This window comes from Pseudophryne corroboree, chromosome 1 (assembly GCF_028390025.1).
Source record: "Pseudophryne corroboree isolate aPseCor3 chromosome 1, aPseCor3.hap2, whole genome shotgun sequence".
NCBI classification, from domain to species: domain Eukaryota; kingdom Metazoa; phylum Chordata; class Amphibia; order Anura; family Myobatrachidae; genus Pseudophryne; species Pseudophryne corroboree.
Window position 1 is genome coordinate 917,695,418 of NC_086444.1, and position 11,179 is coordinate 917,706,596.

Genomic DNA, 11,179 nt, shown 5'->3' on the forward strand with positions numbered 1-11,179 from the left:
GCTCTGGTGTCACAGTTTTGGCATGAGGTACATCATTATGGAACCACCTCCTTAGGCATATCCTTTAGTTGCACTGTTTCTTGGCCATTGTTTGGGTGTTTGACTGACCAGCCAGACATCCCCAGGTCTAACAAAAAATTACTTATGATACTATCTGCGGCTGGCAGGAAGGCAATCCTACAACAATGGATCCACAACATACCTCCTAATCTTTCGATGGTGACCTCTAGATTATTTTTTCTATTCACCATGGACTGGCTGGAGGCCTCTATCCATAAGGAGAGGCTCACCCCTGCCCTGTTCCAATGTTGGGACACATACATTCTGACACTACCCTTACACACTAAACAAGCCATTGACAAATGCTTTCAATCTACCTCATGGTACCTCCTCCACACCTTAGCCCAACCTAACCCCTTGAACATCTGATTTACCCTCTCTCCTTTCCTTTTTACGGATTCCTCCTCTGCTCCGTTTTACTCTCAATCGTCTACCGGGTTGACTAGAAATATGGACCCTCGATATGGGAAGATTGCTCTGTGGATGGATCGACGGCCCGTGTCCCATAGCAGGCATTACATGTTAGTTTATTTTCTTATGTTTTAGATATTATGTATATGTTGAGGGAATTCGAAATACTCTGTCCATATTGGCGGAGAACCGAGGTTTAAACCACCCCTTTTCATCTTTAGTCTGCTCCGCTTGGAGAACTAAAACATATCCTCAATTCCCTGATATCCTTAGTTATACATGAGTTACCTTCCTTGGAAGGGTATAAAGGTTTTATGTAGAGAAAAGTTTGAAAATATGTTTTGATCTCTACCAGGTTTTATATGAGACTGAATACTTTATAACTTCCTGTCTTTTGTCCAGAGGCTTATATATAGTGCATATTATGTTGTACAATGCTAACTATATATTCCACTCGATGTCTCGAAATACTGTATATCTATTCTGTATGGTGTGAGATTATAATAAAAATAATTTGAAAAAAAAACCAAACAAACAAACCAGGAACGTTGGGGTGCCTTGAGGACCACGTTTGGGAACCTCTGCCCTAAGCAGTAAAAGTATAATATACTACCAGGTTACAGCTAATGGTCTCTATAAAGTCTCCTGTTTTGCAGAGAACAATTATGTGTTAGAATGTCAGTGGGAGATAGACAAGGATGTATGTCTCGTGTCATAGTGTCCTTAGGCAGCAGTAAAACATCAGTCAAATCAAATATAATAAGAACAGTATAATGTTGTGCACATACTGTATAACGTGCAGGGTATATAGATATCAGGGATAGCAATTTAACTTATAACAAGCACTAAAATAAGCACCAGTTCACATGTAGAAAGAACAGTTCTCTTTGCAGTTCACAACAGCTCTTTGAATGACCTCTGGTATCACTAACAAGGGAATGAGATATGAATATCCTCTCCGATTAAAGCAGACCGATCATCCTAACCACAGCTAATTATAACTAGAGATGAGTGGATTCGGTTCTCAGAGAACCGAACCCTACCGAACTTCACTACCCGAGCCCGAATCCGAGCCTGGCTCGGGTTTTCACACCTGACTCGGAAACCAGAACGAGGCAAAACGTCATTATCCCGCTGTTGGATTCTCGTGGGGTTTGGATTCCATATATGAAGCCGAGCGTCGCTGCCATTTTCACTCAAGTCCTGGAGAGTGTAGTGAGAGAATGTGTCTCCGTCCTCAGTGTCTGTGCAGGTGGGAAAGTGGGGTGGCGATTATAGTGCTGTCTTGTGCTGCTCAGACCAGTGTAGTGTCTTAGCTGCATCAGTCAGTCCAGTGACCAGTCACAGTGGTGGTGTCCTCTGCTCCCATATGTCCAGTGCTGCTGTATAATAAGTCCCTTACAGTGTTGCTGTGTTGTCCTGCATTAGACCAGTGGTAGTGTCCTGTGCATCAGTCAGTCCAGTGACCAGTCACAGTGGTGGTGTCCTCTGCTGCCATATGCCCAGTGCTGCTGTATAATAAGTCCCTTACAGTGTTGCTGTGTTGTCCTGCATCAGACCAGTGGTAGTATCCTGTGCATCAGTCAGTCCAGTGACCAGTCACAGTGGTGGTGTCCTCTGCTGCCATATGCCCAGTGCTGCTGTATAATAAGTCCCTTACAGTGTTGCTGTGTTGTCCTGCATCAGACCAGTGGTAGTGTCCTGTGCATCAGTCAGTTCAGTGACCAGTCACAGTTGAGGTGTCCTCTGCTGCCATATGTCCAGTGCTGCTGTATAATAAGTCCCTTACAGTGTTGCTGTGTTGTCCTGCATTAGACCAGTGGTAGTGTCCTGTGCATCAGTCAGTCCAGTGACCAGTCACAGTGGTGGTGTCCTCTGCTGCCATATGTCCAGTGCTGCTGTATAAGTCCCTTACAGTGTTGCTGTCTTGTCCTGCATCAGACCAGTGGTAGTATCCTGTGGCTAATAGGGTCTAATTTTGCATAATTGCAGAGCTTGCCACAGGATTTAAAGTAGCATTTTTTTAAAGGCAAAATCTATCTGGAGATGCCTTTAATAACAATTTGTCACTTTATATTCTGTGGCTGAATCACAGAAAAAGTGGTACATTCCAAAAATCAGATTATTACATTCAACCCTAGTGAATGAGTATACAGTAGATAGGCTTTGTGCCCTAGCACCTGGTCTGCATCTGCATGTGTCAAACAAACCGCAGCTATGTGATGTCACAGTACAGTTCCGAAGAGGCGTGGCCTGGGCCAGGTTGTCTGAGCTCCTTCAGCACTTGGCTTTGGACATCTAACCCTGATATATGACACTGTATTGAGAGAAACATAGGGATGCTTTGCTGGTAAAGGTAGGAGCCACACAAGTAGGACCCTAAGATGTGCTGATTACCCACCCCCAAGGTCTTCCTTACCTCAAGGTGTATGTGTGCTCTTGTCTGTTTTAGAAAATCACACTGTGAGACTATGAAGAGTCATTATCAAAGGGGGAAATAATAATATTATATATATATATATATATATATATATATATATCAGACCCTAATCCCCATTAATAATAATGGGGACTACACATTTTCCCCACTATTTTATTATTGCCTAGATTGTAATTCTTTACATTTGATCACACAAAGTAGGTGTGTGTAAATGATTTTATGTGAATCTTCCATTTGAAGATTTTTTATAAAAACTGTTCGAAATAAAGTATTGCTTTTTAGGGAGTTTAAAAAAAACAAAAAACAAGTGTTTAGTGTAAATGAAACTCTAGCCTGCCTCTTTAATACAAACGTATTCTATAAATCTAGATTTAAATTTTGGTATTTTCTAGGAGTGAGGAAGGACTATAAAAGGGCCTAATTTTGCATAATTGCAGAGCTTGCCACAGGATTTAATGTAGCGCTTTTTTTTAGGCAAAATCTTTAATATAAATTTGTCACTTTATACTCTGCTGCCGAATCACAGAAAAATTGGTACATTCCAAAAATCAGATTATTACATTCAACCCTAGTTCTTTACGTTTCTCCCTGCTTTGTTATTCCAGTCTGAGGGAAAATTTGGCAGTGAATGAGTATACAGTAGTAGGCTTTGTGACCTAGCACAAGGTCTGCATCTGCATGTGTCAAACAAACCGCAGCAATGTGATGTCACAGTACAGTTCCGAAGAGGTGCCAGTTTGTCATCTGGCTCGACAGATTCAAAAGGTCGACATCAGGTTTTGTTTTTGGTGTCGTTTTCTCCGTATAGTGACCGGGAACCCCAATTAATGCACCGTGTTTCCTCGCATGGCTCACTATTCCCAATCGTAGTCTACGTGGTTCCTTAAGTATGAAAAAGTTAAAAAAAGGTCCTGTAGGTTTATGCCATCACATGGCGCACACTGCTTCATGCCCATGGAGGCTATATTGCAGGAGAGGGATCTTATCGTCCCCTGGTGACGCCTCTGGTCAGCTCTGGAATATGACCCTTTACGTGCCATAGTCTCAGGAGGAGTCTGTCACACATGGGGAAGTGGGGGTGTAACTCGCAGGGACATGTAATACATAGCTGGGGCATTTTTGTTACCACCCAGCTACCCTAGCCAAAAGCTCATCTATTGAGACTAATCCCCCCCCCCCATTAGTCCCAAACCAAGATGCCATTCCCAGAGGCGTAACTAGGGTTTTTGGAGCGCGCCATAAAAATGGCCGTGGTCACATACCAGAAGGGGCGTGGTCACCGAAAATGGGGCGTGACAACATGACACTCCACCTGTTTCACGTCCCACTGGGAACATTCTTTTCAGTTCAACATGCACCTTACCTGTATGATGAATATGGAAACTCTGAAGAACTGTGTCCTCTGAGGCAGATGGCGTCTTCAGTCAGTATTCACTATTCATGTAGGATATCCCATCGTCTAGAAGATGCCTGTTTGTGCAGGAATATTAATAAGGTCAGCATTATACAACAGCGGTTCAACAAGACTCACATTCTGCCCCCTGTGTCACATCCTGCCCGCTGTGTCAACATCCTGCGTCTCTCAGCCACACCATCATCTTCCTCTCGTGTCATCTCTCAGTCACACCATCACCACCTCCTGCATCATCTCAGTCACACCATCACCACCTCCTGCATCATCTCAGTCACACCATCACCACCTCCTGCATCATCTCAGTCACACCATCACCACCTCCTGCATCATCTCAGTCACACCATCACCACCTCCTGCATCATCTCAGTCACACCATCACCACCTCCTGCATCATCTCAGTCACACCATCGCCACCTCCTGCATCATCTCTCAGCCACACCATCACCTCCTCCTGCGACGTCTCTCAGCACCCCATCACCTCCTCCTGCATCATCATTCAGCACACCATCACCTCCCCCTGCGACGTATCTCAGCACACCATCACCTCCCCTGCGCCGTCATTCAGCACACCATCACCTCCCCCTGCGACGTATCTCAGCACACCATCACCTCCCCTGCGCCGTCATTCAGCACACCATCACCTCCCCGTGTCGTCACTTAGCACACCATTGCCTCCCCTGCGTCTTCACTCAGCACACCATCACCTTCCCCTGCGTCGTCACTCAGCATATCATCACCTCCCCCTGCGTCGTCACTCAGCACACCATCACCTCCCCCTGCGTTGTAATTCAGCACGTCATCGCACTCTGTGTCTCTGTGTGTGTCCCATGTGCTGGGAGCCGATGCTGCTGCTGTTAGGGAGACTGCAGCGCACCCGAGCGCCCTATGCTGGCATTCTGACAGAGAGGGCGGGATGTATTAAAATACATTGCGCCCCCTCGCCGCTACCGCAGCGATGCAAATCACATATGTACTAACATATGCGATTAACATCGCAATGCGGTAGATGAGCCCCCTGCGATGTTGGCAGTGAGGTCGACGGGGGTCTCCGTCACCTCCCAGATCCGGGAGGTGACGTTTGCAGGGCTCCTCCTCCTCCCTGCAGACTGGGGTTAGGGATTATTCAAGTAAAGCAGGCCTGGGGGTAGTGGGGGGGTTATTCAAGTACAGCAGACCTTGTGGAAGGGGGGGGGAGTATTCAATTGCAGCAGGCCAATTTTATTAAAATTAAGCAGGCTGAGGACGGGGGATATTTAACTAAAGTGTGCCAGTTTTTTTATTAAACATGTACAGTCCTAGCCATTTTTTGTTATTATTCAAGAAAGCATGTTTTTTTTTTTTTTTTTTTTTAATAATTCCAACAGCTACTGAATGGAAAGCTTGTATTTACTTACAGGAAGGAACAGCTCCGTTCAGCTGCTCTCCGTTCTAGCCTTCCTTTCAGCCAGTAGGCAGTGGTAATGGCAGTCTGGCAGGCACTTCTTTACTGTAAATAGAGTGCAGCCAGTGAGTCCACTACGATGAAATTGGCGGCGGGCGGCTCCTCAGCAATGTGGACCGCCGGTCACGTCAGACCCCAATTCGGGCGCGCAAGTCACACCACCGGCCCAGAAAGTGACTCGCTGGCGCCAGCTCCGCCCACTATGCTGTAAGCTATAGGAAGCCTATGCTGGCGTTCCAACACCCAGCCCACCCAATGCTGCCTTGGAGCCGGAGGAAACACCGCCCAATCCTGATGCTATTGGCCGGGCAGCGTTTCCTCCGGCTTCCCCTACGCCGCCCACCCAGTCGCCTGTACAGTTCGGGAAGCAGGGAGCCTGTCGTGCGCCAGTACTGCACACTGACTGAGTCTGCAGAACACTCATTGCAGTGCAGCCAGTAACTATTAAGGTTATAAAAATAAAACAATGCCGCCGGCGCCGGGTAGTACTGCGCAACACTACCTGGACTGAAGTGCCCCCCCCTCCCCTCTCTGTCAGGCCACCACAGCGCCCAGGGCACTTGCCCTACTCGCCCTGCCTTAGTTACGCCTCTGGCCATTCCCAACCTAGAGCACTTTCAGTCTATCATGACAGTCCACCAAAAACAGGATTTTGATACCTACCGGTAAATCCTTTTCTCCTAGTCCGTAGAGGATGCTGGGGTCCACTTCATGACCATGGGGTATTGATGGTTCCGCAGGAGCCATGGGCACTCTTAAGACTTTTCAATGGGTGTGAACTGGCTCCTCCCTCTATGCCCCTCCTCCAGACCTCAGTTATAGGAACTGTGCCCAGGGAGACGGACATTTTGAGGAAAGGATTTACTTTAAACTAGTGGTGAGATACATACCAGCTCACACCTCAACCATGCCGCACAACATGGCATTTAACAGAACACATGCCAACAGGCATGAACCAATTACAGCAACATGCTGAAACTAATATAACACAACTTGTGTATTAACTCTAATAACAAAACTGCAGGTAAAGTACGCACTGGGACGGGCGCCCAGCATCCTCTACGGACTAGGAGAAAAGGATTTACCGGTAGGTATCAAAATCCTGTTTTCTCATACGTCCTAGAGGATGCTGGGGTCCACTTCATGACTATGGGGTTTATACCAAAGCTCCAGTACGGGGGGGAGAGTGCGGATGACCTTGCAGCACCGATTGACCGAACTTGAGGTCTTCATCGGCCAAGGTGTCAAACTTGTAGAATTTAGCAAATGTGTTTGACCCCGACCAAGTAGCTGCTCGGCAAAGTTGCAATGCCAAGACCCCCCGGGCAGCCGCCCAGGATGAGCCCACCTACCTAGTGGAATGGGCCTTCACCGACGTCGGTAACGGCAATCCAGCCGTAGTGTGAGTGTGCTGAATCGTACTTCTGAGCCAATAGTCTGCTTGGAAGCAGGACACCCAATCTTGTTGGGAGCATACAGGACAAACAAAGACTCTGTTTTCCGTATTCGAGCTGTTCTAGCGACATAATTCTTCAAAGCCCTAACCACATCTAGAGACTTTAACTCAGTGAACATGTCAGTAACTACTGGCACCACAATAGGTTGGTTTATGTGGAAAGATGAAACTACCTTCGGAAGAAAATGTTGACGAGTCCTCAACTCTGCCCTATCTTCATGGAAGATCAAGTAAGGGCTCTTGTGAGACAAGGCCCCCAATTCAGACACCCGCCGCGCGGATGCCAATGCCAAAAGCATCACCACTTTGCAAGTGAGAAACTTCAACTCTATCTCTTGTAGAGGCTCAAACCAATCTGATTGAAGGAACTGCAACACCACGTTAAGGTCCCATGGTGCCACTGGAGGCACAAATGGAGGCTGGATGTGCAGAACCCCTTTCACGAAGGTCTGAACCTCTGGAAGAGAGGCCAATTGTTTTTGGAAGAACACTGACAAGGCTAAAATCTGGACCTTTATTGATCCCAATTGTAGGCCCGCCTCCACACCAGCCTGCAGAAAATGGAGAAAACGTCCCAACTCAAACTCTTCCGTAGGAGCCTTCTTGGATTCACACCAAGACACATATTTTCTCCAAATACGGTGGTAATGTTTCGACGTTACTCCTTTCCTGGCCTGAATAAGGGTGGGGATGACTTCCTTGGGAACACCCTTTCGGGCTAGGATCCGGCGCTCAAGAGCCATGCCGTCAAACGTAGCCGCGGTAAGTCTTGATACACGCATGGCCCCTACTGCAGCAGGTCCTCGCGAAGAGGACGAGGATTTTCTATGAGCAACTCCTGAAGATCTGGGTACCAAGCCCTCCTTGGCCAGTCTGGGGCAATGAAGATTGCTCGAACTCTTGTTCTTCTTATGATCCTGAGCACTTTTGGGATCAGCGGAAGTGGAGGGAAGACATACACTGACCGGAACACCCACTGGGCCACCAGCGCATCCACTGCTATTGCTTGAGGGTCTCTCGACCTGGAACAATGGCCCTCATTCCGAGTTATTAGCTCGCTAGCAGATTTTAGCAGCATTGCACACGCTAGGCCGCCGCCCTCAGGGAGTGTATCTTATCTTAGCAGAATTGCGAATTAAAGATTAGCAGAATTGCGAATAGAAAATTCTTAGCAGTTTCTGAGTAGCTCGAGACTTACTCCTACACTGCGATCAGCTCAGCCCGTTTCGTCCTGGTTTGACGTCACAAACACGTCCTGCGTTTAGCCAGCCACTCCCCCGTTTCTCCAGACACTCCCGCGTTTTATCCTGGCACGCCTGCGTTTTTCCGCACACTCCCAGAAAACGGTCAGTTTCCGCTCAGAAACACCCACTTCCTGTCAATCACACTCCGATCACTTCAACGATGAAAATTCTTCGTTCGGACGTGAGTAAATCTACTAAGTTTTGTGCTAAAATACTTAGCGCATGCGCACTGTGTTCCATGCGCATGCACATTTTTGCCTTAATCGCTCCGTTGCGAAAATCGGCAACAAGAGAACAACTTGGAATGACCCCCAATATTTCTGAAGCTTCTTGTTGAGACGAGATGCCATTAGGACTACTTGAGGAACTCTAGTGGGTGAGGGTTTTTGGAATCTGCACTGGACCAGATTGTACAATAAATGTCATACAATTTTTATATACCATACGCGGCAAGAATAGTAACCAACATGAAGCTACCGACTTCGCCTATAAGGCTTTTAAGGTAGAACAAGGTTGGCGGTGTCCCGGACATTAGTTCAGAACAAACTATTAGAGGGTTGTTTTGCAGAGAAGCAAAAGAAAGACTGTTTATTATGTCTCTCTGGGGCACACTTTATTTTAATTGATTGGTGAAGTTGTGAAACTTATACAATGTATATGCAAGAATAAAACTTAACTTTTAATATTCTAGACAGACGAAAAGATAATATGAAAAATATTGCTGTATAAATCAGCAAAATTAGTTAAAACAAGTATTAAATAACATGTATTAAATAACGATAAGGTGATATGTCACTCACTTGATGTGAAGTGGGTGGCAGAAAGTTTGTCTGTACACCCACTGGATTTTGAGCGAGTATTAATGTTTGACGTTTGTCAAAAGCGAAAATATGAAATTCTTGTTATCTCTATCAACTTATGATTTGATATACACCTGTACATTCATAAGAGAGATTCAAGAAAAAACGGCTTTTACGAATCCGGACTCCTATTAGACTAGTCAGCTGAGGTAAATACAATGCATTATTTACTTGCGGTGGAATTTGCTGATCGGCGGAGGGTATGTTCCTTAATTCTACAGTACCCAGTATTCCTAGAGGGTCACCCTTTCTGGTACTGACCAGGCCCAATGCTGCTTGGCTTCCAAGATCAGACGAGATCGGGCATGTCCAGCATGGTATGACTGTAGAGAGTCAAGTAGATACCTATCAGCATGGGGGATAGCTACTACTTGAGCAAGTTGAGACAAGACGGTCCAAAGAAAAACGTTGTCAATGGCCAATTATTTGGCCAAAAAGCTGCTTTAAGGGGAACCAAGATATAGATGGGTAAAAGAGAAAAGTCTCAAAGGGACGGAGAGATTGTTTTCTCTCCCGTGGGAGATCCCCCACACAGGAGTTGTAGTAAGAGCACATACAAAATTCACCACAAAAGAATTGTGGTGAAACAATAAAGAAAATGGTATGTCCTAATTACTGAGATAGATCATGTATTGATTAAACGGTAAAAATGTAACCTTTACGTCGATTTCTGAAGACACATTAAATATGTAAAAAAATGATTTATAAACATTGAGTATATCAACACAATAATATAACCTGAGTAGGTGATATGGAAATAACAAAATTGAAAATTAGTTCTAGAAATATAGCAGAAATGTTGCAGGAACTCCCCAAAGACTTGTCACCTCTGTGAAGACTTCTTGGTGTAGGCCCCACTCTCCTGGATGGAGATCGTGTCTGCTGAGGAAGTCTGCTTCCCAGTTGTCTACTCCCGGAATGAAAATTGCCGACAGAGCCTTTACATGTCTTTCTGCCCAGAGGAGGATCTTCGTCACCTCTGCCATTGCCGCTCTGCTTTTCGTTCCGCCCTGCCTGTTTATGTATGCGACTGCTGTTACATTGTCCGGCTGGATCTGCACGGGATGATCTTGAAGAAGATGTACCGCTTGTTGAAGGCCGTTGTAAATGGCTCTCAATTCCAGCATGTTTATGTGAAGGCAGGCTTCCTGACTTGACCATTTTCCCTGGAAGTTTTCTCCCTGAGTGACAGCTCCCCAGCCTCGGAGACTTGCATCCGTGGTTACGAGGAGCCAGTTCTGAATCCCGAACCTGCGTCCCTCTAGTAGGTGAGAACTGTGTAGCCACCACAGGAGCGAAATCTTGGTTTTTGACGACAGGATTATCTTCCGGTGCATGTGTAGGTGGGATACCAACCACTTGTCCAACAGGTCCCACTGGAATACCCTGGATGGGAACCTGCCAAACTGTATGGCCTTGTAGGCCGCCACCATCTTCCCCAACAACCGAATGCACTGATGGATCGACACACTCGATGGTTTCAATATCTGTTTTACCATTTTCTGGATTTCCAGATCCTTTTCCACCGGAAGAAATACTCTCTGAACTTCTGTGTCCAGAATCATCCCGACAAAAAACAATCTTGTCGTCGGTTCCAACTGTGACTTTGGATAATTTATGATCCAACCGTGTTGTTGGAGTATTGACATCGAGAGTGTGATGTTTTGTAACAACTGCTCCCTGGATCTCGCCTTTATCAGGAGATCGTCTAGATAAGGAATTATATTGACTCCTTTTTGAAGCAGGAGAACCATCATCTCCGCCATCACCTTGGTGAATACCCTCGGCGCCGTGGAGAGACCGAAAGGTAACGTCTGGAATTGGTAATGGCAATCCTGAACCGCGAATCTCAG

At 46.2% G+C, this 11,179-nt stretch overlaps 1 pseudogene; it reads right to left on the reverse strand.

Moving 5' to 3' along the window:
• Positions 1 to 9,538: 9,538 nt before the first annotated feature.
• Positions 9,539 to 9,657, reverse strand: LOC134933160 (5S ribosomal RNA; annotated as a pseudogene).
• Between the last annotated feature and the right edge of the window lie 1,522 nt (positions 9,658 to 11,179).